The sequence below is a fragment of the Benincasa hispida genome, chromosome 11, assembly GCF_009727055.1.
Source record: "Benincasa hispida cultivar B227 chromosome 11, ASM972705v1, whole genome shotgun sequence".
Taxonomy (NCBI): Eukaryota; Viridiplantae; Streptophyta; class Magnoliopsida; order Cucurbitales; family Cucurbitaceae; genus Benincasa; species Benincasa hispida.
The window spans coordinates 67484961-67510794 of record NC_052359.1 but is presented as its reverse complement, the minus strand read 5'-3'; positions in this window follow the sequence as shown (position 1 = coordinate 67510794).

Here is a 25834-nt window from a genome sequence, read left to right as displayed (position 1 = left end):
TTCAAAACCAATAAGTTTGGTTCAAATAGTTTATAAAATAGTTGTTGAAGCTCATTCAATACTTTAATAGCAATGACAAATGAATAGATTATGTTCAAAAGAGAAGATGCCTTGAGCACAAAATTTTCACTAAGAAGAGGGAGGATGCCTATAATATACCTTGCCAGTCACATGTGAAAATCTTTCAATGTCAGCACCCATCAAATTCACATGAATTATAGGTCTCCACGATAAAACTTCATTTTTCCTACATATAACTATGCATGTCACTCACTTCCATATTGTGAAACTATAAACATTCACTTTGAAATTCTGACAAATGTTAAGTACAATCACAAACAAAACAAGACTATTTCTTCATTCAAGAAAAACCTCCATCTAAGTTGGAATATTCTTCAACTCTGATTGCTAGAGTTGGTTGCCTAGTTTCCCAAAATTGTAAGTAGTTCATAACGCAATACATAATCAAAATTTGTTCAAACTTCAAAGGATATTTGATTCATAGATCATCCACCACAAGAAGAATCTCCAAGAAGTTTATTAAGTTTCACATGCACATTAGCTAGTTATAACAAATTGTAGGTATGCCACAAACATGCATCTTAAACTTGACTTTACGACTCTCAATCGACTAGGCCAACTTGAAGTGATCATTAAACCAAAAATTTTATAGAAGAAGATGATAATGATAAATATCATATGACAACGATTAGAGAGATGCAAATACAAACAAATCCACAACTTTTCAAACCCATGTTGATGTATTTTTATCTTTTCAAGATTCTCCAACATTATACTCTTAACTTCTGATATTTGAGTTTTCACTTTTATCAACTTTTCAATCTTTTTCGCATGCTCAATGATATACTTCATGTGCTCTTTCATAATTGGCCTACAAAATTTGTATTTGGCATATTTATTTATTTGTAGTTATTTACGATTATGACCCTAGGGTTTAGAGTAGTGTGCGATATAAACTCTCTAACCCTAGAGGCACCGTTTGATGTAATTTTCTGAAAACATTCTCCCTAATAATACTGTTCTCCCTCTGCCCGTGGACGTAGCTAACACACCGTTAGTGAACCATGTATATCTATGTGTCGATCTTCTCTATCTCTACGTTCCTTTTTTGTGTTTTTTAATTGTCAATTTCGTAACAAATTTCTTATATTTAGAATCATTAACTTGAAAAAAACGTGGAAATCAAGGAGTAAAGTTGTAAGTTAACCTATTTTAAATCTATATTAATATACTATTTATTTTTATGTTATATTTTATTTCTCTAAATGAATTTATTAATTTGCATTAGTTTATTTAGTTTCAAGGTAATCAAATAATCTTGTGTCACATAGAAAAACTCTAGTGAAATAATCCAACAACCATACATATAATAATATAATCTACCAATTTTAAAAGAACACACACACAAATATATATATATATATATATTCAACATATTGATTTAGTTTTCTATTTTAACAATGTTTTAAAAAATCTAACTACACAATTGAAAGAAAATGGTGAAAATGTTTTGATTCTTAATGCCCAAGTTAAATTTCCATCTTCTCCTTTATTTATTTATTTATTTATGGTATTTTTTAATGTTAACTTTCACATTTTTCCTTTTGGGTAATGGAATTGGAAAGTTTCTTAATATTAATCCTTTTCTCCAAACATTATAAATTCATAATTTCACACATCTCTCCTTGTATCCACTCCTTGGTTTTTCTTATTTATTGCCCACTCTTCCGAATCTTTGCATATTTACGCTTTATCGTGTGATATACACAAAATATGGGTATTTCGGACGACGTCGGATTGGAGATTTTGAGTCGAGTTCCCCTATAAAGTTGAAAAAATATGGGCTCTCTCAAAATTTCATGCCAAAGCTAGCTATGGCTCTCACTATAAAGATTTAGTTGCACAACATCATCGTGGACCGTTCTTAGATGGTTTCCTCCTCCAAAGCCTTGGACGCAAAAATTGTTTATAGTTTGTTTCTCCACAAATCCAACTCTTTCCCCTTGGATTTGTCGTTTAGTTTCCTTCCGGGACATGATGTTCAAATTCGAGCTGTTGCTCTCAATGGTATTCTTTTATGTGAAACCCGACACCCAATCCGTTATAGAAAATATTTTTACACCATTTGTAAACTTTCTACATAGCAGTGGAAAGGTCTTCCCATTCCGAGGACTCGTTATTTCACGAAAAATATTGCTATGCACGTCCTATTTCAAACCCTCTCCATTTCAAAATCCTTCATTTATCTGAGGATCAAATTTCTTCAAAACGCCTTTTGCTATATTCATACACCATATGCGAGCTTTTTTATTTTAAAACTTGGCGGTGGAAGCTACTAGACGACATGAAGAGTTATTCAGGCATTGTGATTTCTTATTCTCCTATTGTTTTCGCTTCTGGATCGGAACATTGGGAAATAGGTGATGGAAGGTCTATATATGCTTTTGACATTTACTCCGAAACTTGGTCTAAAATTGATATGCCAAACATGAGAAACAATGAAAAACCTACATGAAACACTAAATTTGTGGAGTATGAGGGTAAATTAGGAATAATGCAAGAGTTTCACAAACCTGAATATTCAACGGAGCTATAGGTGATGGAAAGTTACTCTCATAAATTTTGGACAAAAAAAAGTGATTTCTTGGAGTCTATGCCTATGACTTTCTATGGATCAGTAGTTTTGATGACATAGTTATATGATGGTAAAATAGTATTTTCTAATTTAGAGACCAGCAAGTACAATTACAAGGAGTAGAACAAACCTATTTAGAGCACCGATGGTATTTCCATTCTTCTCGAATTTTGAGTCGTGGAATTTTGACCCCCCATACGTACAATCAAGCCAAAGGCCATGATCAAGATCGTTCGTAAACGTTTAATGGCCATCCAAAATAATGTCCATATTTTGATTTCTTTTTATTTTTATTTTGCTCATTATAATCACTACTTGTGTACTATCCTACTTGAGATTATTAATTATATTCTTCAAAATTCTTAGTTCAATTATATGGTGTATTGTGTACACAATTACTATAATAAATCGATCATGTTTGAAGCTCTAATATGATCTTATTCACATTTTATCCATAATACTTTTGTCATCAATTATTATAATTACATATTGAAGAAATCTAGCAATTAGCTTTATTATCCAAGACATAAATTATGCTTACCAATCAATTTTAAAATTTTAGGTCAAATTTGGAAATTTAGGGAATGAATGTTTAAAGTCTCTTCTATTTGTTTGTTATTCTTAAATAGAATTAAAAATATATATTAAAATGAAAAAAAGTTTAAACAAGCATGTTTGTGTTTATGAGATTGAGTTATATAATTTAAATTTAAAAATAAATAAACATAGGTAACGAAATCTAGATAAATCTTATCGAACTGCCATTAGTTTTTTAACAAAGCAATCAAATAAAAGTTTCCTAAATGAAAGATTCCTTTTTCGTAAAATTTTAATCTAACGGACGTAGATAGTTTTTAATTTATTATCATAATTGAAGAGATGTTTTTTAATTTTATTGGACAAGTCCATTCATATTATCATAATTGAAGAGATGTTTTTTTAATTTTATTGGACAAAGTCCATTTAAATACTACTTTAGTCAATGTATTTTTTTGCCTTTGCTTCAATTTGTTTTGTGTACTTTTAAAGTGTTCAATTTAGTAATTGTAGTTTCAAAATGTTCGTGTTGGTTATATATATATATATATATATATATATATTTTAAAAAGACTAATTTAGTCTCTATTTGCCAACATTAACATAAAATTAAAAAAAAAAGAGATAAATATGAAAATCAAAGTAACAAAATTCTCCCTTTTTAAAAATATATGGATCAAAGTATACATCTTTGAAACAATTGAAGTAATATTTAAACCTATATGATTTTAATTTTTTAGTATAATAATTGGGAAGATGAGGATCAAATATTACTACAAAATTGGGCTTTAATGTTGGTTTTAAACTGACATTATAGGGATACAATGTCTGTTGATAACCGACATCAACGATCGTGTTATAAAAGATTTTTAATGTCGATTGTCTTTAATGTCTGTTTTAAACCGACATTATCGATGACAAAGATTTCAATACTAGTTATTTTTAATGTCAGTTTTTAATCGACATTGAATATTGTTTTCAATGTAGGTTTTCAACTGACATTGAATATTATCTTCAGTGTCGGTTTTTCACCTACTTTTTGTCAGTAATTGTCCGATATTAAATGTATGTCATCGTTTTGTCATTTAAAAAAATATATATATATATTCCTGTCTCTTATACACATCTAGATGTGTATAAGAGACTATATATATATTTCTTGCATACGTGCAAATCAATAGTATTTCTCTTTTACGTTTACATGCACAAAATAAAATTTTAATTGCTTGTATGAATACAACTTAGCTTTCAATAAACAAAAATTAACCAATTTACATCAAAGAAAAGGATAAATTGTTTAACTAAGTAATCTATTAGCAAGTTACATTGATATTGATACATAGAACTCGAAAGTCTAAAGTTCGAGAGAGTTGGTTGTCTACTTTGGAGGGTTTGAATTAGTCTAATCTACAGCCAACAACATTTCACAAGTCAGAGATTTTTCAAGGATCAAAACTATAGTTCGACATCTAAAGAAGAAGAAAAGAAAAAATGTCTCCATTTGAGATCTATAGAAGAAAAAAAAAACCCATAAAGCTCAAATACATAATGTGTTGGATCTAGAGTTCCCTAAGAAAAAGCGTAAAGAGGTTGCGATACCAAATCTTTACTCCTTTGTTATGCACATGCAAAACAAGAAAGCTCAATACTTGAATAAATGGAAGACAACCCATAAGAAAAATATAGACCCAATTTCTAAGCCCTAAAAAATCAAAGGTAGACCTTGTTGCAGAATATTGTATTAACAACAAGCTCAACACACCCACAAGAGAAAGCACAAGATAGAAAGAAAAAGAGAAATGTAAAGAAAAGAAAGAAGCAAGTAGCTTTCTTTTGCACAAGTATTATAATTATATTTTTAGTAGTTGAAAGAATCTTGGTTTTCAAGATCTTGAAGAAGAGAAGCTCGGTTACCCAGATGTGAGCTACGAAGACGGTGGAAAATTTTCGACAGCATAATGACGCGACCACAATAAAATAAAAAATTTACCTTGAACCTATTCAATGAAACACACTCCCAATAATATTCCACAACCACTTCTTCTAAACAGAACTACCGATAAGGGAGGGAGAAATAAAAATCTCCAAATACTGATAAAATCATACAAACTAAAACATTCAAAATATCTTAGCCTTTTTGCACCTTGAGCAAGCACTCCAAAAGATGAAATCAAAGAATTTTAACTTGTACATTATCCATATAACTAAAAAGTAAAAATACCTCTAAAGCAACACCAGAACTTTAAGCAACTAAAAAGCACATCAAACAGATACAAGACGTCAATCAAATGAAGCCAAAAAAAACATCTCTAATTAAAAGATGCTATCGAGGGTCAATATTTGACATGAAGATAGTCAATCCTAGATTATCTAAACAAGATTCAAAGGACGGATTAGATGCAAATTGACGAAGAAGCACAATAAGTGGTTCTATAAGAGAGAACAAAAGATTCGACGATGATAATGAAGAATTAACCTAACCCACAATGCATTAATAACCCACAAACTACCATAATGCAATCGGTTTCATTTAGACAAATAATGCATAAATATAAACTACCAAATGATGCCTAAGAAGTTCCATTACCATAAACCACTCAATAGAAGTCATGAACAACTATTTTCCAATATTGTTATGAAGTCATAAACAACAAATATTACCTTGTACTTGTTATTAATGTTGTTATGAAGTCCTTTTTGTGTTAGATGCACCTTCTCCACTTGTCAAACTTCTTAAAACATGTTCAATGCAGAATTTTCCTATCTTATTTCCAAATCCCTAAGAATCAAAATTTAGCCTTACACAACAAACTTGAACCTAACAAAATGAAAAACTTCACTCAAAGTCATTTCATTATTGCTCAAATGAGTTAGCTCTTAAATTCTAATTCGACTAGTTTCCAAAAGAATCTTACTCTGAAATAGTTTCATATCCATTCATAAAAGCTAGGAAGAGACTGTTTTGAAAAAAAAAATTGCCTTGTCAAGAGAAAAAAAAAATGATAAGAAAACAAGTAACCTCTCTTCTATATGGTTCAAAGAATATACTTCAGTAATGACTTGAGGTAATGAGCTTCTGGAACGACAAGTTTCTTACGCAACTCTACTGGTGCAGTGTGAACATTAAGTCCAATCACCACAATATTGTTCCTTTTTCTTGTATATCCTGTTCAAGTGAAAAAAAAAAAAGTATAACAACAATTAGCTCCCTCTACCAGAGCTTTTCATGGCCAAAATTGCTTCACTGTAAATTCAAACCATTCTTGGGAAGAAAAAGAAAAATATGTCATTCTTCCTAAAACACAAAAGTCTCAGAAAACTCAGGAATTTCTAGCGTTTCCATGATCAAAAGGTACACAAACAACGAGTTACTATCGTGATAATTCTGATCATGAACATAGTCGATCATCATAGATTTAGCTAGTTTATCTAGTTGCAGTTTAACACTCAAAGTATAAGAATATTTTATTTTTCACAAAGGGACTTGAGCAAACAACAAAGTACCTTCTTGTGTTTACCTACAACGACCTTGAACCCCAATCCAAAAACTTCTGATCAAGCCTAAACCACAAACAAAGCATATTATCCAATTTTTGAAAGCTAATTTACAAAATCTAAATTTAATTGAGATAGCTTTAAATGGAGTTCTTTAATATAAAACTCACCAAAAGAAGCTTGGGCTTCTGCGAAAAAGTGTTCGAACGATTCCGAATCTATAAGCTAGTTCGAAAAGAAATTTAGAGTCATTAACCTGCTCAAACTTACTCAAAAGAATCTGAAGCTTTGTCGGTTGGTGTCTAATTAAACGTTATCCTACATCAGTATACATTACATAAAATCACTGGAGAAGTTCATATAAAAAACTTCATCATATCCATCCGATCAAACATAACTAACCAAAGCCAGATTTCATATTCTAATGGTTTTCCATCTTGAAGTATATAATGGTTATGAAGTCCCCTAATGTTTCAAAACCAATAAGTTGGTTCAAATACTTTATAAAATAGTTGTTGAAGCTCTTTCAATACTTTAATGGTAATGACATAGATTATGTGCAAAAGAGAAGTTGCCTTGAGCATAAAATTTTCACAAAGAAGAGGGATGATGTCTATAATATATCTAGCCAGTCAAATGTGAAAAGCTTTTAATGTCAGCACCCATCAAATTCACATGAATTATATGTGTCCACGATAAAGCTTCATTTTTCCTACATATAACTAGGCAAGTCACTCACTTCCATATTATGAAACTATAAACATTCATTTTGAAATTCTAACAAATGTAAGTACAATCACAAGCAAAACAAGCTTACTTCTTCATTCAAGAAAATCCTCCATCTGAGTTTGAATATTCTTCAACTCTGATTCCTACAGTTAGTTGCCTAGTTTTCCAAAATTTTAAGTAGTTCATAACGCAATATATAATCAAAATTTGTTCAAACTTCCAAGGATATTTGATTCATAGAATCTCCAATAAGTATATTAAGTTTCACATGCACATTAGCTAGTTATAACAAACTGTATTAATGATTAAAGGTATGCCACAAATATGCATCGTAAACTTGACTTTACAACTCTCTATCGACTAGGCCAACTCGAAGTGATCACTAAACCACAAATTTTATAGAACAATATGATAATGATAAACATCATATGAAAACGATTAGAGAGATGAAAATACAAACAAATCCACAATGTTTCAAACCCATGTTAATGTATGTTTACCTTGTGAAGATTCTCCAACATTATATTCTTAACTTCTGATACTTGAGCCTTCACTTTTATCAACTTTTCAGTCTCTTTCTCATGCTTAATGATATACTTCAAGTGTTCTTTCATAATTGGCCTGCAAAATATGAGTAAGGCTATAGATATGAGCAACATCCATATTTTTTTTTTAAAGTCGACTTTCATCTTGAAGAAGCTTTGACTCAAATACCTCAGATTTATGTTTGTTTATAACTAACATTTGTAATGGTCAGCTGGTATATCCTTATAAGTACCACTGATTTCAAAATCGAATTATAAAGTTATCATAATTTTCTTAGTTTTCTGCAAACAAAAAATCTGTAAGTAATCTTTATTAATAAAAAAGATGTGAGATATTCTCGTGGACGTAGGCAACCTTGTCGAACCACGTAAACACTGTGTCTCTTTCTTCTTCCTTTATCTTTCTTGTTCAATTGAGTAATTCTTTACTACAAATCGTGTGCCAAATTGTTTACATTTCAAATAACATCAAGTAATCAGATTATCGAGTCAATCGTGCATCGATTCTTCGCTATCGAGTAACTTCGAGTACATCATTTCCACCTTCGAGTTGCATCGAGTATCATTCAAGAACCGTCAAGTACGATCGATTATTAGTTCTGTTGTCATTGAGTTGGATCGAGGATTTAACAGAGACTAGTCAGATGAAGAAGGGAATTTTGATCGATGATCGAGTAACAAACAGTCGAGCATCGAGTTTTGAGTATCGAGGATTTGGCAGAATTGATTTGAGCCATTTCTTCATCTCTTCAACGTTGATTTTGAGTATTTGAGACTTGTAAAGGGTCTTCAGCGCAACAATTATTGGTATCAGAGCGTTTAAAGGCCATCAAGGTCTTTTCTTGGAGCTTCAACATTTTCAAGAAATCAAGACTCGATACTCGTTTAATTTAGAAATGGCTGTTACAAGGTATGAGATCGAGAAGTTTGATGGGAAGGGCGATTTTGGCTTATGGAAGGCCAAAATCAAAGTCATTCTTGGACAACAACGAGTACACAAGACCCTTTTGGACCCATCAACACTGCCAACCACCATATCAGCACAAGAAAGAGAAGTCATGGAGCTCACAGCATATGAGACTCTGGTTCTGAATCTTAGTGACAGTATTTTGAGGCAAGTAATTGATCAAGACACAACCTACAAGATGTGGGTCAAGCTATAAAGTTTTCTTGCCACCAATGATCTCTGCAACAAGATGTATCTGCAGGAGAAGTTCTTCACGTTCAAAATGGATTGTGCCAAGCCTTTTTTAGAAAATTTGGATGAATTCAAGAGGATAGTATTAGAGTTTAAGAGCCTTGGTGAGAAAATTGGTGATGAGGATGAGGCTTTTGTGCTATTAAACTCTCTACTTGAAGCCTATAAAGAGGTGAAAAATGCTCTGAAGTAGGGCAGAGAATCAATCACCACTGATGCCATCATTTCAGCATTAAGAACAAGAGAGTTAGAGCTAGTCAGTCAAGAAGAAGCGGGAAAGTGCAGAGGGGTTGTTTGCCAAGGGGAAGAACAAGCAGAATCAGTCTAAGGGAAATAAAAACCAATCAGGTGAAGAGCACAAACCTAAGACCAAGTTGAGATGCAATTATTGTAAGAAGAAAGGTCACCTGATGAGGGATTGTACCAGTCTGAAAAGGAAAAACCAAGAAAAAGAGAAGGATCAGAAGGGGAAACTACCAGAAGCATCAGTAGTTGAAGGTTCCTATTTTTACTCTGATATCTTAGCCTCCACCAAAAATAAAACCAACCAAATTAGTCCTCTTAGGAAGCATGATTAGGTACTAAAATGCAGATGTACCTATTGCATGACATCTTTCAGACCTTGTTTTAATACTTACAAGGAAATAGATGGAGAATCAGTATACATGGGCAACAATGAAGTCTGCAAGATAAAGGGGGTTGGTTCAGTGTTCTTGAAGTTAAAAGACAGATCAATCAAGCTTCTAAGAAATGTTAGACATGTACCTTTGCTCAAGAGAAACTTGATATCTCTGAGCATATTGGACTCCATTGGGTTGAATGCAGAGGAATAGGTGGAGTTCTTGAAGTGATCAAGGATTTAAAAGTTGTGTTGGTTGGTGAGAAGGTCAATGACCTTTACATCGTGAGAGGAGTAGAGATGATGACAAGTGCCTACACAACTTCAACATCAAGCTTGACAGAGTTTGACTTGTGGCACAAAAGACTCTCCCATATTAGTGAGAAAGGGATGCGAGCTTTGTCAAAGCAAGGAATCTTGCCAAAGGTATCAGTGAGCACCTTTCCTTTTGTGAGCATTGCATATTAGGTAATGCAACCAGGCAAAGCTTAACAAAATCTCAGCACACCACCAAAAGAGCATTGAACTATGACCATTCTGACCTATGGGGACCATCTCCTACACCAAGTCTTAGTGACTCAAGGTATTTTCTAACCTTTATAGATGATTTTTCTAAGAAAAGCTGGATATACTTTCTTATAACTAAGGACCAAGTATTTTGGAAGTTTAAAGAATGGAAATCCATGATAGAAAATCAAACATTTAAAAAGTTAAAATACTTTAGAACCGATAACGGGCTTGAATTTTGCAATGAATACTTTGATAAATTTTATAATGAGAATGGTATTACTAGGCATAGAATAGTGAGGTATACACCTCAACAAAATGGGGTTTCTGAGAGGTGAAATGGAACCATAATGGAAAGGGTTAGGTGTTTGCTCTCTGATACTATCTTAGGGGAAAGATTTTGGGTAGAAGCTGCATCCTATACCATGTATACGTTAAATAGGTGCCCTCACATATCTTTAGATTTGTTTACTCCTGAGGAAAAGTGGACTAATCATCCTCCTAACCTAGATAACCTCAAGGTGTTTGGATGTGTAGGGTTTCTACACCAAAATAAGGAAAATTTAAAGGCCAGAGCAGTCAAGTGTATGTTTATAGGCTTTACAGAGGGTGTCAAGGGGTTTAAAATGTGACATCCTATTGAGATGAAGTTCCTAGTGAGCAGAGACATCACCTTTAGGGAAGAGGAGATGTTTATGCAAAAGGAGAAAAAGGTCGAGGATGAAGAAGAGTCATCCAAAACCAGATTTGAGGTGGAGTTACCATCTGAGCAGCCAAATGAGTCTAGCCAACCTAGTAACACAGGAGAAACAGAGGAAAATGTAGAGGAACATGAGGAGACAACATGTGAGCAACCTGATTTAAGCCAATATGTCTTAGCTAGGGATAGACAAAGAACTATCATACCTCCAACTAGATATACTGAAATGAATTATATGAATCTTGTTTTAAATGTTGTAGTAGCTTGTACTAGCCAAGAACCAACTACCTTTGAGGAAGCAACAAGTTGTGCTAATGCAAGGGATTGGATTGAGGCAATGAATGAGAAGATGCATTCACTAAAGGTGAATAACACTTGGTCCTTGGTTCCTCTACTAAAAGGGTATAAACCTGTTGCTTCTAAATAGATTTTTAAACTTAAAAAAGGAGTATCCTATGATCAAAAGCCTAGGTTCAAAGATAGATTGGTTGCAAAAGGGTTCACTCAAAGGGAAGGAATAAACTATGCTGAGATTTTCTCTCTAAGCACATATCTTGTTGTAAAACAGACTTCCATAAGATTTCTTCTATCCTTAGTTTCTCAAAATAATCTAGAGTTGTATCAACTAGATGTCAAAACTGCCTTTCTTCATGGACATCTAGAGGATACAATCTATATGACGCAACCTAAAGGATTTGAAGTTAAAGAAAAAGAAAATCTCTTTTGCTTACTCAATAAGTCTATATATGGGTTAAAACAATCACCTAGATGTTGGTATAAGAGATTCAATGATTATATTTCTAGCATTGGGTTCAAAAGAAGTTCATTTGACATATGTGCTTATGTATACACAGGTTCTTACAAGGACAAAGTTTACCTACTCATATATGTAGATGACATGTAGCATCAATGATATTTCAATTTCATTGATGCAACGAATTGCATATATATTCTTGGTGGGTCATCTGCTATGTTTAATTGTTAACTTGTTGTGGATGTGTGGATTAATGGAGTTTTCTGGGATGTTACCTCGGTTTATTTAAGGAACTCTTGAACAATAGCATTCATGAGCGTGTTCGGATCTTTCCTATTCCATTTTGACTGAATTACCACACACACATTCGAACAAACAGGTATGCAATTTAACACTAATTAACGACATGCTTTAACACAAAAATAAAAATAGATTGAGTTAAGGTACTAGTTGAAGACTGTCTTCACTTCGAACTTAACCCAGCGAAAGTAACCCTCTACAGTCTTTATCGCCCAACAAACAGTTGGCTACCAACAGCACAATCGTCTAAACAAACGACAACGCATAAACAAGCAGAAGCGGGGACGACACCACCACTTAGAGCCTTTAGTATTCTCGGAGTGAGAATCCAAAGAGTGGTATTTGATGGAATTGGTAGGGGAAGGAGGAAAGGGATGATTGTGCAGAACGACAAGCAAGTGGGAGAAGACTATCGTATAGCGGATGCTTATCGTTTAGAGAAAGCTACACAATTATGTAGATTTTACAAAGCGATCGTCTAGTAATTAGTAAGCGATCGTTTAGAAAACTCAGCACACTAAGTGATCGTTTAGAAAAGCTAAGCGATCGTTTAGAGAATGCATGCGATCGTTTAGTGCGTGAGTAGTGCACTCGTTTAGGCGATAAGACACTATCGCATAAGCTCTCAGCTAAGCGATCGATACGTTTTCACACCTTGAGCAATTTTTTCGAACTCTTTGCAAAATGAAACCAAATTTCATTTTATTCTTCAGTTACAGTAATCGAATAAGATTTTTCCACTAACGCATGATTGAAGAGAAGTTTCCAGCCAATTATCACATAATTAACCAATTAATTAATAAATGAATATAATCATATTATATTCTTAACCTATAGTTTGATATCATATATCTACTATAGTAATTTCTCCTCCATTTGATATAAATAATATTTATATCTAATTTCCTCCAAAATAATGTATCTCATACATTTAGTCAATTATATCATATATATAATTAACCAGTTCAATTATATCACATATAATCGAACTCCCTCTAGTCAATTTGAACATTTCAAACTGACACAAAAATTGATTCTCAAATTTATTCAAGCTACCTAGGGGACCTTATGGACCTGTGGCTCGAAGCTCCAACGGTACATGAATAGTTGACTAAACTCTTTAGCCACAAGATCCACCATCTGTTAACTGCCAGACATTCCACTAAAGACCAACAGTTGAACTCTTCTTACCACAAATATATTTCTGTGTCTATTGGATATAACCAATCATGAGTACGATGACCCTTCACAAATGCTCGTAAGTATAGCTGGGCCAATTTTTGTCCCTGTAGTTACATCTCACTCCTTAAGTACCATTGATCCTCTAATGAAAAATACAATATAGTCCAACTATGTGTGAACACCTCTCGGGCCAAGAGAAGATGTGTGACACTACGTCGTTAAGTCCTGGAATCAGTCCTTAAGGGAGCTATCTATCTACTTGCCTCTGCCTCGGGGAAAGAATGAATTCCATCTTGTGTAGTTGAGTTCCCAGCTCCCAAATTAGACGAATCCCCAAAATGGTAGGTTTGAGTCAGCGACCTGGCCACTCACATCCATACAAATCAAAGGACCGCCCTCAATGGCAAGAGTTTCTAACTACTCAGTATTGAAGTCATGTTACCTATGGTCATCCTAGTGAAGTGAGTCTCTGTCATGAATGGTGTTACATAACGAGATGTTAACACTTCGTGGTCAGGTTTTATACAAACTCTTTATATAGGACGCCCCCTCTTACATGTCCCCTACACGAATGATCAGGATCAAACCATTTGTGACAAGTCCCAACACTTGTAACTATTCCACAAAGCGGGCCACATCCGTAGCGTTACCAGGATAAGGTTTCCCTCTTATATCTATATGCTACAAACCATTTTGGTTATCACTCAAGACATGATCCACTTGTATGTCACCACATACATGCTTAAGTTAGATACAGATAACCAAGAATTTTATGTTTGTTGGTTTGTGGTAAAGTAAATAAAACAAACAACTGAGAAAAATCAAGATGTGAAGTAAAATATCATATATTATACAACATAAGCGTTCGTACAAACTGTTTACAAACTACAGGACACGAGACTTTAGAGCATCAACCCGAACAATTGGCAGGTAGGTCTAAAGAAGATCTAACCCATGTTAAAAACCTCTTAAAAAAAGAGTTGATATGAAGGACTTAGGAGAAGCAAGCAAAGTCCTAGGAATAGAGATCTATAGGAACAAAGAGGAGTTTATTCTAAGCATCAGTCAATCCAATTATTATGAGAAGATCCTTATAAGGTTCAACATGAATGATGCCAAACCTGTGAATTTACCCATTGCCCAGCACTTTAAGCTTTCCTCAGTTAACTCTCCTAAGGATTCTGACCAAGAACATAAAAAGCATATGGTTTTCATACCCTATAGTCAAGCTGTCGGAAGCCTAATATATTTAATGATTTCTACTGGACCTGATCTCTCATATTCAGCTAACTTAGTTAGTAGATATATATCTAATCTTAGTAAGAGACACTGAGAGGCTACTAAGTTAGTCTATCAAAGGTTAACTGAACCAAAACTGGAACTTTATGGATATGTTGATGCTGACTATGCTAGTGATTTGGAAAAAATAAGGTCCTTAACAGGTTATCTTTTCCTTTTTGATCCTAATTTAATCAGCTGGAAAGCATCAATACAGCCTTTAATAGCCGTATCTACAACTGAAGCTGAATATATGGCTCTAATTGAAGCAATCAAAGAGGCTTTGTGGCTCAAGGGACTGCTGAAAGACTTTGGAATAAATCAAACAGTAGTGAAACTCTACTCTGATAACCAAAGTGCTATCCATTTTCCCCAAATCCACAATTCCATACTAGAACAGAGCTCATAGATATCAAATATCACTTCATTAGAGATAAAATTGAGACAAGGGAGATAGAAATTTTAAAACTCCATACTTCTGATAATGCAACTGATATGCTAACAAAACCCGTTACAAAGCTTAAATTGTTTAAATGTTTAGAACAGGTTAGTTTTGAGCTTTCAGACATAGGGTAGACAAATCAGTCAGAATCAGGAAGATCATGAAGATTGCAAGGCATTGGAGTCAAAGTGGAGAATTTGAAAAAGCTTTGACTCAAATACCTCAGATTTTTGTTTGTTTATAACTAACATTTATAACGGTCAGTTGGTATAGCCTTATAAATACTACTGATTTCAAATCGAATTACAGATTTATCATCTTTTCTTAGTTTTCTGCAAACAACAAATCTATAAGTAATCTTTATTGAGTAAAAAGATTTCAGATCTTCTTGTGAACTTAGGCAACCTTGCTGAACCACGTAAACACTATATCTTTTTCTTCTTTCCATATCTTTCTTGTCAATCAAGTAATCCTTTTATTACAAATCACATGCCAAATCGTTTATATTTCAAATAGCATCGAGTAGTCAGATTATCGAGTCAATCGTGCATCGATTCTTCGCTATCGAGTAGCTCCGAGTACATCGTTTCCACCTTCGAGTTGTACCGAGTATTGTTCAAGAACCGTTGAGTATAATTGAGTATTAGTTCTGTTGTCATCGAGTTGCATCAGGGATTTAACAGAGACCAGTCAGACGAATAAGGGAATTCTGATTGAGGATTGAGTAGCAAGCAGTCGAGCCTCAAGTTCCGAGTATCGAGGATTTGGCAGAATTGATTTGAGCCATTTCTTCATCTCTTCAACGTTGATCTTGAGTATTTGGGACTTGTGAAGGGTTTTCAGTTCAACATATCTGTTCAAAAAAGGCTATAGATATCTACTAACTGAGAGATTCTTTCGCCACAACACGGTAAGCTGCAAAACTCCATGAAGGTAGCATTTATATGGTATTAAAACAAGACGAAGTCCTTTAACTTAAATTCATGTAACAAAAATTATTGCCACAAAAAATTCAAGACATTAAATAGCCTATTTCATCAAATCTATCAATAGTTACCATAAAAGAAAGGGAGAGAATCTACACTTCTTGGATCAGAAATTAGGTGCACTTTCCTTGCTTCAACACTTGAAAATTGTAGCAGAGGTGAACGTATGACAAACTAGAAAGGCTTGATAAATTATCTTAAAATCATTTAACTGACTTCCATACGGAAACTTTTGCAACCAATAAGAAAGTGAGAAAGAAGAAGAGGGGAGGAATTTATAAAAGTAACTGCATGCTTGACCATATTTAAGAAGTATGCTTGACCAATTTTTCCAAATCCTTTTTTATTAAGAGATCACATCAACTCATTCAGATCTTGTTTTGTCAAAGTCCTCTTTACCATAAGTTACAATGTTAGTCTAGTCATGTAATTAAATGTAGCTACGTGATATTGAATGCAAGCATTTATGCTAAATACATACTCTAGTGCTCATATTTACCCTACAACTCATAAAGAACATGAATCACAACAAACTTACGATTTTATAGGCTTTCAATTTGTTGTTTCTAAAAAAAAGATTGATGTATGTTTAAACTTTAAATTTGGAAAAGAAAAAAAAGAAGTCTGGTTTATGAGATTGACTTTAATATGTAGAAAAATAAGGATTTTTTTTTCCAATGAAAAATAAGGAGTTTGGGGTAAACAAAAAATAAGATAGTTTTGCATTTGTCCAAACTCATTGGATTTGATTTGATGATTGTTATTGTTTAATTTTTAACATAAACAACTTGAATTTTCTTTAACCTGAATTTTTTATTATTTAATTTTTAACATAAAAAACTTGAATTTCTTTGACTTGAATTTTATTAATAAAAATCTATACTTTGACCACTGTATCTTTTTTGTTCATGGTATTATTTGTTGATGTCATTATCAGAAATAGTGCATTTAGGGCCAACACCAACATTTGAAGCTTGGGAATGTGAGAGTAATCGTAATCTGAAGTCTTAGAATGAAATTTTCTTGTTCAGAGTGGAGGACAGAAAACCGAATTAGATGCCAATATGACAAGCAAAATCCAACAAACAGAATTTCATTACAACAACCGAACTAGATTTGAGTTATTTCAGACACTGAAAAATTTTACATCCAAGCCCACTCCAAATAACAATCTTATCACTAATAGGTTTCCATAGAGATGTAGGGAAAGGTGGTAAGCCTACCTTTGACACAGATTTGGCTAAATATCTCCGTCTCGGCAACAGTTGTATCGTCATAGAATCAGTTTTTGAGAAAGGCTCCAATTGTCAAGATAAGGTCCAGAGACATTGTAATTCGTATACTGCGACTAAAGGTCAATGGATTTTGCACATGAATGCCCCATAGATACAACATTTCCATTATTCTCTACAAAATTCCGAAGTCATATACAATTGATAGCTTCAAATTATTTTCAATATAGAAATATAGACGTCAAACTCATGAACCAACGAGCATAACTATGAAATGGAAATAAAAAAACATCAAGCACGGCCTTGTAATCTAGAGCATCAGTAGATGAACTCAACTAATCTAATGAGAATTGTGAAGGACATTTACTACAATTGTATTAGCTTAGACAATATAGTAAAACTGAAAGCAAGATTTCTTTTCTTTTATTGGTTTAAAAAAAAATAAAACTGATTAATTAGAGTGAATTTGATAAAGAGAAATGCAAAGAAACATCACTTTGTTTTGAATGTTTATTTTAACAATATGTGTCATTTATAAACTAAATGAACGTGTAGGTTGTGAAAAAGACATTAGAGAGAAAGAAGAAGGAATTGAAGGATGTACAGAAGAACAAGAGGATTGGGTATGATATGCACATTCTATTAAAACAATTGATTAATTATAGAGTATTTGATAGAGTAATAGAAAAATAAAATACTGGATAGTAATGAAGGTGAGGAGGAGAATACAAATCAAGAACAAACAAATGAAGATGCATACCATGAAATAAAGGACAATGAAGGACACATGTCAAAAACACAAGAAGACACAACAACATCAGGTGAAGAATCATCAAATCATGGAGAGATTTGAAGATGGAAAAAGCTTATCTTGAATACAATCAACAAATTGTTGGAACGAAAAATCTAATGGAATATAAGCCTCAACAATACAATAATCGTGATATTGTGAACTTTCATTCTATGTACTATAAAAAATAATCCTTACTCGTAGTAGAGTCATAGCAATAACAGAAAGAATGAAACAGTGGATAGTTACTTGTTTGTAGAAAATACAAACTTTTCTTGAGATATTGATAACATGAAGAGTATAACCAGAATATTAAATAATATAATTAGATAATAAGATAATAGAATAAAAGATGATTAAAAAATACAATAAAATGATAACTAAAATCCTAATTGAAGTCACAAATTTTAATTAAAATTTAAAATAATAAAAAACGAATATGATAATTAAAAATCTAAAAATATATTATACATTAAAATCAAAATGGTAAATAAACAAATTAAAGATCGATTAATTATGAATATTTTCGGAAATTTGTTAAATCAAATCAAATCTGATATGAAACCCCAATTCAAATTTCAAAATGAGAGAAAAATCCAACACCTTTATCTCCTAAATTCGTTAGGTTGAAATCTCACCGACGATTCCAAAGAATTAATACATGGTCTCATAACCGATGATTCCATTTACACTGTATTTCTATTGAGAATTGATATACGGTATAATAATTACACAGTAATCTAAAAAGTTGTTATCCAACCATACCAAGAGCAATTTGGAGATTAAAAAAGTTAATGCTATATGCGCATTATACTTTTGCTAAAAATCGTATTATTTCTCCTTTTGACAAAACCAAGAGGACCCCTCCGATTTTACTATTTCCTCTAATTTCTCTAATCTTGAAGTCTTATGATGTTTGAGCTTTTGGTCCTGAAATCCAATCCCATAATCAATGGTTGTTGACCCTTTTATCCCAGCCCTGGTGTCTGACTTAAATCCAATACGAGGCCCAGCCCAGCCCACTGAGAAGTTATAGCGAACACATTCCTTTCAAAACTATATAATATTGTTAATTTCTACAGATCTAAACCATTTCTTTATATTCAATCTCACATTTTCTATCTGTATAATAATTATTCAATTTATGTGATAAACTCAAAACGGAGGTGTTTAACACATGTGTTGGGCCCCAACAATACTTGGGATGGAGAGTTCGAACATCTAACCTATTGATTAAAAGTACATGTTTTACTTTACGTCAATTGAGCAATATTTATATTGCCATGCCGCAAGCTTATGAATGAAAGCTCGTCTTATTTTATAAAAATAAAAAGAATGTAGTTTATTTTTACAAATAAATTCATATTTAGAGCTATGAACACATATCCTTACCTCTTGATATCCTATCAATGATTGAGTCTTTTAAATTAGACACGTCCAATTAAAAAGGTCGATTATTGAAACCATACAAAATGTCAAGATTAAAGGTTAGAAACTTCTCTCTTTATGTAATCTTAAAAAAGTAATAATAATAATAATTTTAATTTCGATAACTTTATTATTCAACACGATTTGTATACATTAAAAAAATGTAAACTAAAATTTGATGACTCAAAATTTAGTTGTTGATGGTATAGTTTGGCAGACAACGAATGAGGTTGAATCTTATTGTTGGTGGGATGTTTTTCATAATTGGCTAGTATGTTTGATTGAGGCAGATTTGGCCACGTTAATCGTATAATAGTTTGATTTCTACTTTTCTATAAAATAAAATAAAATAAGTTTAGATAGAGAATCGTAAGCTTGTTGCAATTGAGTGGGACGTAGGGTTTTGAGAGGAGAGTAAAGAAATCAAAATTCTAATTTACGAAGATTTTTTTTAATTTTTTTATTTCTAGTATTTTTAGTTCAAACAATAAGAATCTCTAGCCTATTGGTGGAAAAAAATATTTTAACTAATTGAACTATATTAAAATTGATATATAAGTATTTTTGTTCTCACAATTCTTTCATTATAATTAATCTATTACTTATTGGGCCAAAAATGGCACCTATTGCATATAAATATTGTAGATTAAATTACATATTTAGTCTAAACATTCAAATTACAAATTTATTTAAGGAGCTTTAATATTTTTTTAAAAAAAAATTTACGAAACTACCAAACACAAATTTGAAAATTTAGAATTTCATTACCCAAAATTTCATATGTTTTTTGCTTCTTCGAGTTTCGTTCTTTTTGTTTTCTTTGTTTTCATTTTATTATTATTATTTTTTAAAAAGAATAGGTACTTTAAACATAACCAAAATTTAAGGCATTGTTTAGTAACCATTTCATATTTTTGTTTTTAGTTTTTTTTTTTAAAAAAATTAAACTTATTTTTCACATATTATTATAATAGTTTGCATCTTTTTTTAAGTATAGGAATTGAATTCTTTATCAAATTACAAAAATAAAATCGAACTTTTAGATACTATTTCTTTTTCCTTTTAGTTTTAAAAATCTGGCTTGGTTTTTTAAAACATAGGTAAAAAGTAGATATATAATAAAACAAGAAATTTAGAGGTGGTAGTGGTGTTGATAGACTTAATTTTAAAAAACTAAGAATTAAAAACCAAACGGTCATCAAAAGAACCTAAAATAATATTCTTTTTTAGGAGATGGAATTTTGTTCTTTTCAAATCTGATTAGGAAGATTTTCAATCATTAAACTAAAATCACAGACTGAAAATATGAATTAATTTTAGGATTATTTATGAACTAATTTTAGGATTATTAAAAATTTAAGAATATTTGAAAAATTGAAAGTAGGTAGACTAAAATAAAATAATTCTAAAATATTTAGACAAAAATTATATTTTTAACCTAAAAGAATCTCTCTAGATTTCTCTCTCTAAATATTTTCATTCATTTTCTTTTGCTAACTAAACAATTGATTTCTCAATCAAATTCCATAAACGAAATATGTAACGACCCGACCCCCTAGGACTTAAGTTAGGCCGTTACTAAATACATACATGCATGGAACTTAAAACGACACTCTTCTATGGTGAAATAAATGCTAAATAAATAATGTAAGTACAAAAGGCTTTCATTAAATTCAAATATTAAAAACAACAATAGGGTACCCGTAAATCATAAATGATAATAAATAAGTCTGAAAACGATTTTTAATAGTCAGTTTCAAACATCAAAATTGAAATTTAAGAAAAACATGAAAAGAAATCTAAATCTCATGAGCGGAAGCATTAAACTAGTCCCAGTGGCTCGATCACGAATTCTGCTTGTCCGTCGCCGGTGCATCTCATGAGAAAGAATGAGTATAAAATACTCAGTAAGTAGCCCCATTACTGGGGTAAGGTTAGGCATCTATGTCCTCTAGATGCCTACCTCTGGTGGAACATATAAACTGTCCTAGTCCTTATGGGACACATACATACATGAAAAACTGAGTTCTATCTTACTGTAGCTAAATATGGCCACTACATCTGGTGAATCCTAAAGGAAACACAATTTGGTGAATTCCGAAGGAAACACAAACTGGTGAGTCTCGAAGGAAACACAAACTAGTGAATCCCCAAGGAAACACAAACTGGTGAATCCCAAAGGAAACACAATATCTGGTGAATCCCGAAGGAAACACAAACTGGTGAATCCGAAGGAAACACAATATCTGGTGAATCCCAAAGGAAACACAAACTGGTGAATCCCGAAGGAAACACAAACTAGTAATTGAAATAATTGAAAAACTTTTATTGGTTAAATTGAATTTAATTGATTAGATATTCGAACTGATTATCTTGAAAATATTGATTTAATAAAATCTTTGGAGATTTTGGAGATATTGTGATAAAATATTTTATTTATCATTTCAAAATTTGGAAAAAATAAAAGAATTTAGTTTTTTCGAAATTAAATGAGAGTGAAAAGAGGTCAAAAATTGGGGAGAAAACAATTCGGTTTTTTAGTGACAGCTTCCACAAAATTGTTGATTGCCAGAGTTTAAACTGTTGGATCGTGCTAAAATTTGGTCAGCCTGTTCGAGGAATATAGAGTTTCATTTTGAACGGTTGGATCGTTGTTTGAAGCTCTGGTTTGTTCGTAATCGCTAATCTGTAAACTAGAAATTCCCCTTCTCTCCCACTCTCGCAAACCCTCCTCATGCAAGACCGTTACTACCAGCCGCTAGCCTAAACAATTTATGTCGTTCGACAGTAACACACGCTGCCTATCTATGACAACCACAAATCAACGTGCCGTCGGCCGCCATTGCCCTGATCTTTGTCGGAATTTTGAGGAAAACCTTGGGTAAGACTTATTTTTCTTTATAATTTAGGAGGTGAAGTTCACTCCTTTGATTTTGGGTTAAATTAGTAACCTCTCTTTGGTTTGAAACTTAGATTCAAGGTTTGGAAGTTTTGAGGCATTGACCATCAAGCTAGATACCATTTTGTTTTGCAGAAAATTGATGAAGATCGGTAAGTTTTATAAGTTGTTGGATGCTTATTCTTTTGGATTGAGAGTAATAGTGGGAAAAATTAAGTTATTGATTTTGGATTTAATTCATGATCAGATTAACTAATTAAATCAAGTATTGGAATTTTTCTTGGACCAAGCCACAACTTTAGGTTGATTCAAGTGTGCTAAAGAAGTTCTAAGGAGATTTTGTTTTGCGTTTTTTACCAAGTTGAGATAAGTAATCTTACTACTGGAACTGCCCTAGTGCCGGACAATGATAATTATGATTTGTTGAGGATTATTAGTTAACATGATATTTATGTCTGCCTTCATTGACTGAGATTTGAAATGACTGGAATCAGGAATTAACAAATATGATTTACTGAGGATATATTGATAGTTTGATGTTTATGTATGCCTTGCTGATATGAGAGTTTAAAAGGCTAGTTGCACATAGAGATGTTTGAATACTAGTATGATTTGAGTATATTATTTTTATTGGAGATCCTGCTAAATCTGAGGAGGATGAGATGCATACATATGTTGTAAAGCTATGATGAAGAAATTTATATGTATATTTTAGAATCATGATGATGAGATGTATATGTATGTTATAGAACCATGTTGAGATTGTGATGTCGAGATTGTGATAGTGATTTTACTGATTAGTTATAGAACTCTTCGACTCAACCCTCAACACCGAACTATCTTCTATAGAACAAGCAATAAAGAGGACACCATTACTTAGTGACCTTGGTATTCTTGGAGTGAGAATCCAAGAGGTGTGGGCTTTGTTGGATTTGGTAGAGGGAAGGAGGAAATACGATCGTATTCAACGGCCAAGCAAGTGGGAGAGATATGGAGTCCATAATATAGACGGGTGCTTGATCATTTAGAAAAGGTGCACGATCGTTTAGGTAATCAGGTCTGATCGTTTAGACGATCGTTTAGGTAATCTTGCTCTCGCACGCGATCATTTAGTAAAAGCTATACGATTGTTTAGGTCGACTACGCTGTACACAATCGTTTAGGAAAACTTGAGCTATCGTGTAGGCTCTCGTTAGCTATACAATGGGCAGTGTACAAATTTGTGAAGTGATTATTCGATTATTTTGCAAAATGAAAACTATTTTTATTTTATCATTCAGTTATGAAAACTGAATGCAACCTCCCACTTTCACATATGATTAAGGAGAAAACCACCAACAATTATCTCATAATTGTTTAATTATAAACAAATATAATAACTAACTTATCATATTATATTTATAACATATAGTTTTTAATATCACATCATATACAACATATAAACCATAGTCATTTTCTTTTTTACTGGATATAAATCATATTTATATCATTTTCCTCCAATTAATATATCCATACATCATGTCAACTATATACTATATAATTGACTAGTTTAATCATATCATATATAATCAAACTACCTCTTGTCAATTTGAACACTCAAACTAACCCAAAAACTGATTCTCAACTTGAATCCATGGAGCTACCAAGGGGACCTTATGGCCCTGTAGCTGGAAGCTCCAACAGTTGTGAATAGTTGACTAAACTCTTTAGCCATGACATCCACCATCCATTAACTGTCGGGCACTACACTGAAGACCGACAACTGCATTCTTCTCACGACAGATATATTTCTGTGTCCATCGGATATAACCAGTAAACAGTACGATAACCCTTCACAGATGCTCGTATGTATAGTTGGGCCAATTTACCATTTTTCCCCTGTAATTACATCTAACTTCTTAAGTACCACTGATCCCTCTAATGAACAATATCTTATATTTCTACTATGAGTGGACACCTCTCGGGCCATGAGAAGATGTGTGGTGCCACATTGTTCAAGCCTCGGAATCAGCCCTTAAGGGAGTAATATATCTACTTACCCCTACTTCGGGGAAGGAGTGAATTTCATCTTGTGTAGCTGAGTTCCTAGCTCCTTGATAACGGGTAGAAATGCACGTTATCATAGTGCTAAGTTATTAAACAATGATGGATTGCGTTGATAAAATATGTTAAATTGCGTCCATTAAGCATAAATTCTATTATATTGCGGTCGCATGCGTTCAGCATATTAGAATATTGATTTTTGTATTTTTGTGCAGAATATGCATTTGCAAGATTACGATCATAGGAAATTATCGGTCGAGTGCAACTTCACCGCAAGACTTTGCGTTGATCGTGCTCGCAAACATTCACCCAGGAAGGATCGCCGCAACTTGGTCAGTGCAACATGGTGGGCGCATCTGGGTGAAAGGCCAATTAAGAGTGATGGGATAGAAAGTTGATAACAGTCGAATCCAAATTAAGTTGACAGCCGATAATAGTCACAAAGTACATTTAGCTTTATCGGTAACAATCATTCGGCGCGTCAATCCGGAATTAAAACTATCCCATCTGTATAACCGGGAGAAAGAATCCGCCTTTCACTATTGATGCCCTATAAATACCAAGTACATTCTTTAGAAAAGGGGTTGATCGATTGATAAGTTAACTAGTTTTTCTTTTCCATTTTACGGCGGAGCAAGAGAAGAGTGGTGGTGCTGGAGATCGCCCAGGGAAACTCGAAAGAGAACCTTGGGGCGTAAGAGCAGAGAGCGGGCCGACTCTCGTGAGAGTGAGAATATCTTTAGAGCACAAGTAGAAACAGTGTAACGCCTGGCAGCAAGAAATTGCTACCAGGCTCTTTACTATACTTGCATTGTTATTTTGTACTTCATCTTCATATCTATTCAATGGAAGTTCTATTTCTACATTGCTCGCTCTCTTAATACGCATGAGTAGCAAAACTAGTTGAATGGGTTGAGAAGAACTAAGCTAACATGACCTAGGAAGTTCATTGCTTGCAATTGTCTTGTTTAATGCTGTGCAAAATACCCTTTAGAGTTACTCTAGAGAGAGTCAAAGAAAGAACCTAATGTCTCGAGAGAGCTAGGTTAGAATCTGGACTCGAAAGAGCAAGATTAGGCTTGCATAAACAAGAAATAGGGACTTAGAGATAAACTATGTTTGTCAACTTGCATCGCATGCATCCTAAGAATGGGAATGATATTATGTGGTCGCATATTTGTGTGAATGTCATGTTGTCATTGTATAAATAGAGATAGAGGTTTATGTGTAAACCTTGTAGACTTATCGCATATTTATCGCATGCATTCTAGCCTTAGAAGCCGTAGCATTCACGTCGAGAGGTGGTTTACTATTGTATGCATGTTGCATGATTGTAAAACATGAACGCATTCTAGGGAGTGTTAGCGTAAACTTTTCTCAACCCGTTCATGGCATATTCATTGTATTTCCCGTTCACTAACTCTTTTCAAACTCCGCCGCATTCGTTATTTATTTTCATCAACGCAAACAACAAACCCAACGATTTATTTATTTAACTAGTTATCGCAAGTCTT